At 31.8% G+C, this 5109-nt stretch overlaps 1 pseudogene; it reads left to right on the plus strand.

Annotated features, from left to right (window-relative positions):
* Nucleotides 1-533: 533 nt before the first annotated feature.
* Nucleotides 534-1487, plus strand: LOC128043038 (NAD(P)H-quinone oxidoreductase subunit H, chloroplastic-like; annotated as a pseudogene).
* Nucleotides 1488-5109: the final 3622 nt, after the last annotated feature.

A 5109-nucleotide genomic window follows, 5' to 3' on the forward strand; every position in this document is an offset into this window, starting at 1 on the left:
CTTTTGTATCCCTATACGAATCAAATCGAAACCGAGATTGATTAATTTTATTTTAAAAAAATGATAAATTTAATAACGAACTTAAATCGTGTATAACAAAATGACTAGTATTATTATTGATTAGTAAAATTCACATTAAAAAAAAGGGAAATTTTTTGGTTTTATGGTAAAAAATTCATTCATCTCAGTTATTTTTCAAGAAAAAAAAAAGAAAACAAGGGGTCTATTGAGTTTCAAATAGTTTGCTTCACCAATAAGATACGAAGACTTACTTCACATTTGGAATTGCACAAAAAAGACTATTTATCTCAGAGAGGTCTGCGTAAAATTCTAGGAAAATGTCAACGACTGATATCTTATTTATCGAAGATAAATAAAATACATTATAAAGAATTAATTCATGAGTTGGATATTCAGGAATCAAAAAATTGTTAATTTGTAAATTTTAAATTAGTTGATTTATTAGATTTTCATTTTGATATACTTGTTTTCATTTTGAACAATTCATGTAAGAATGAATCGAGGAAAAATTTATGAATCTATCAGCTACAGAAAAAGACCTTATGATAGTTAATATGGGGCCTCACTACCCATCAATGCATGGTGTTCTTCGTCTTATTGTTACTCTAGATGGTGAAGATATTGTTGACTGTGAACCAATATTAGGTTATTTACATAGAGAAATGGAAAAAAATTGCGGAAAACTAAACAATCATATAATATTTTCCTTATGTAATGCGTTAGGATTATTTAGCCACTATGTTCACGGAAGCAATAACCATAAATGGATCAAAACAATTGAGGAATATCCAAGTCCCTAAAATGGCCAGCTATATCAGAGCAATTATGTTGGAGTTGAGTTGTATAGCTTCTCATCTATTATGGCTTGGACCTTTTATGGCAAATATTGGTGCACAGACCCTCTCTTTCTATATTTTCAGAGAAAGATAATTAGTATATGATCTATTTGAAGCTGCCACCAGTATGAGAATATTGCATAATTATTTTTGTATCGGAGGAGTGGCGGTTGATCTACCTTATAGTTGGATAGATAAATGTTTGGATTTCTATGATTATTTTTTAACAAGAATTATTAAATACCAAAAACTTATTACTTGAAATCCTATTTTTTTAGAACGAGTTGAAGGGATAGGCGTTATTGGTGGAGAAGAAGCAATAAATTGGGGTTTATCCGGATCAATACTATAAGCATCTAGAATCAAATGGGATCTTCGGAAAGTTAATCATTATGAGTGTTACGACGAATTTGATTGGGAAATCCAATGATAAAAAAAGATTCATTAGCTCGTTATTTAGCCCGAATCAGTGAAATGACAAAATCTATAAAAACAATTCAACAAGCCCTGGAAGGAATTCTAGGTGGTCCTTATGAGAATTTAGAAATTCGATGCTTTAATGAGAAAGGGATAAAGGAGCTAGGGGTACAGAGAGAACCAGGAGGATTCCCTAGAAGCAGCCACCCTTGAAAGAGTGTGTAATAGCTCACAAATCGAGCACTTTTGTGCCGAAGATGAACAGGGCTAAGTGATCTACCGAATGTGGGATGTAAAAATGCATCGGTAGGGGAGCATTCTGCCTTAAGGGGAAGCACCTGCGTAAGCGGGAGTAGACAAAGTGGAAGCGAGAATGTCAGCTTGAGTAACACAAACATTGGTAAGAATTCCATGCCCCGAAAACCTAAGGGTTCCTCCGCAAGGTTCGTCCACGGAGAGTGAGTCAAGGCCTAAGATTAGGCCGAAAGGCGCAGTCGATGGACAAAAGGTGAATATTCCAATACTACCCCTTATTGGTCCCGAGGGACGGAGGAGGCTAGGTTAGCCAAAAGATGGTTATCTGTTCAAGGATGCAAGGTGCCCCTACTTTTTCAGGGTAAGAAGAGGTAGAGAAAATGCCACGAGCCAATGTTCGAGTACCAGGAGCTATGGCACTAAATTAACCCATGCTATACTTAGAGGAAAAACTCAAACAACCTTCAACAAAAGGATACCTATACCCAAAACCGACACAGGTGGGTAGGTAGAGAATACCTAGGGACCCAATAGTACCCATTTTTTGGAACGTCCAGTGCCAATGTCACGGAATAAGTAAGTCGCCAATCCCTAAAACGGGCTATGTAATGTACTTTGTCCACTAGGTTACGGGGGGCATTTTACCAGAGGTTTATATTGTATCAATCTACCATTGTGTCCGTGATTCCTATTGAAGCATATACTCCGGGTGGGTGCAGGGCGAATGATTTCAAAGTGGACTCCCAATTCATTAGATAGAGAAGATCACCAAGATCTCATGATCCGTTGCCGAATTTATTCCAATTCAATGAGTATTCTCAATATTATGCCTTGAAGAATACTCGAACCTCCACGCTCTTTAGCATGAGATTTTGAGTCTCGTGTGTCTACAATTTCACCACCAAGGCATCTTGAAAGTGAATCGTATTCCATGAATATGATATCGATCTAGTGTGATGTATGGAATATATGACAAAGGTGGAGTGTTGGAGTATTTCTATTGATTGGTCATGTCATATAGGCTCGAGTTAGACATCCAATTGCTTTGATTTGAAGTATTCGGATGATGTCTATGTTAAGATTATATTAAATATATATTATATTAAAAAGATGGACAATCAAACCTATTTCTTTTTCGATTCAATAGAAGAAAAAAAAAGGAAAAAAGGTGAGTAGGTCCTAAATAATGAGAGATATGTAAAAAGAAGGCTCGATTACACCCATTCCTAATCCTAAATGGAATGTAACGACATAGGGTTCCATATGCAAACATAATATTTATTTAAATACATTCGAATGACACATTCTCATAATGAGAATGTATATATCCCTATTTCGGTCTGGTTCGGTATGGAATGAACTTATAATCATGGAATCGACTCGATCATCATATTATAGATTATAAGTTCATTAATATTCCTACACTACATGATAGTAAAGAGGGACCTTGAATTAAGAAATAGATTTTAAAAGCTAAACTAAAAAAGGGTATCCCGAGCAATTGCAATAATTGGGTTCATTGATATTCCTGGTATAGTAGATTGTATCACACATACAATCATACTCAATTTGATGGAATTGTTTGATCTTAAAGGGGATCTTCTATAATTTCGCACGTGATGGGTTATTTCTTGGTTTCGTCCAGTCATTAATAACTTGATTACTTTTAGATAATAGTAGATACAAACAACACTCGTAAGGAGTTCTATTGAAACCAAGAAATATAGTCCTGTCTACCATCCACACCAGAATCAATGTAGTTTTTCGAAAAAAACTGCTAGTGGAGGAAGACCTCCTAAAGATAAGAGACATAGAGCTAAAGAGAGCTAAAAAAGGATCTTCTGTATATAATCTTGCATAATCTTGAATGTTATCAGTTTTGGTACGTAGACCAAATAATACAATGCAAGAAAAAGTTATCATGCTCGCATATCCACCATTTGAATCTCCAACAATTATTCCAATAATTACATATCTGATTTGACCTATGGACAAATATGCAAGCATACGTTTCATGCTTGTTTGAGTAATAGCAATGAGATTCCCCAATATCATGCTAAGAATAGCTAGGATTTCCAGAAGAAGATGCCATTCGTTTGATGATAAATAAAAAGAAATATCGAAAATTCAAGTGGCTAAAGCCAAAGCAGCTACTTTTGAAGTAACAGAAAGAAAAGCAACGACTGGAGTAGGAGAGTCAGAGTCAAAAAGAGGATTCATCACTTCTTTCTCTTATTCAAAATTGTGCATGAGACTTTCATCTCGCACGGCTCCTAAGTGATAAAAGTAAAGAAGAATTTATCTTTTTTCTTTTTTTGATTACCTTCCTAGCGTTTGTATAAGATCAAACCCATTCGATTTCTAAAACGGATTACTAATCCTTAACTTTTCGAGGAATCCTTTATCAGTGGTAATGAATGATTTTTCTCAATCTTTTTTACCTTAGTTCTGTAGGAGCAAGTCACTAACACATTAAGTGCTTAATTTTGTCTTTACATAACCTATACAATATCTCAATTAAATAGATTATTTCGAGACTTGCTGACATAAGAATATTTATCAAAGTCCCACTAAAACAACAATAAGGTAGCTAGATACAATATAATAATAACAACTAATGTAACCACAGACTCTTGGCAACTAATCAATCAGAGTTTCAATCCAATCTAATATCCACAATCTAAGGGATTGACTTGGGTGATTCAACACGATCCAATCTCCAAAATATATTTCCCAGTGTGATATGATTTTCATTTATGTGCTAGATATCATCCAAATATTCAACAAATTCCATAAAAATCATTTAATAAGTTTTCAACATTTCAACTATGGAAACTATCTTAACACAATTTTAGTGGCAAGGGAGTGGGCACTCCCCTAGCACTCAATTTGTCAATTTCGTATTTTTCAACAAGTGTATTATTTAAAATTAAGTATGAATATAATTAAACTACTTGATAAATATAAATTTTAATATTTTAATATTTTTATTTCACATTTTCATCCTTATTTTTCTTAAATATTTCACATTATTTTTACACTTCTTTATAAGATTATATAATGTTAAAATAGATAATAAAAATTGGAAATATTCTATAATAACTCCTTATTTACTTATCATTTTCATTTTTATTATAAAAAAACTCTATTAAATTATTTTATTATAAATTATCAAATGATTTAATATTAATTTTCATTAATTTAATTTTTTTCCAATGAGTTATCAAAGACCTAAATTAATTCAATATAAATTTTAACTAGTTTTTTCATATTCAAATAAATTTCTGTGAATGTAATTCTTATTTATATATTTGGTAAATAATATTAACAAATAAATATTTAAAATAAAAACTAATAAAATAATAAATAATTAAGGATATTTTGATTAAATTAAAATATTCTTCACATTTTATATAAATTATAAATCACATATTTATTTAAATAAATAAAATAAATATATTTGAAGTAAAATGAGAATATATGCTAACATGAACCCAAACTCTCCTGGATGAAGAATTTAAATATATAAATATATATATATATATATTTTAAATGTTAGTATTTTAGAATTTATCAATTC

This window comes from Gossypium raimondii, chromosome 8 (assembly GCF_025698545.1).
Source record: "Gossypium raimondii isolate GPD5lz chromosome 8, ASM2569854v1, whole genome shotgun sequence".
In the NCBI taxonomy this organism is placed as follows: Eukaryota; Viridiplantae; Streptophyta; class Magnoliopsida; order Malvales; family Malvaceae; genus Gossypium; species Gossypium raimondii.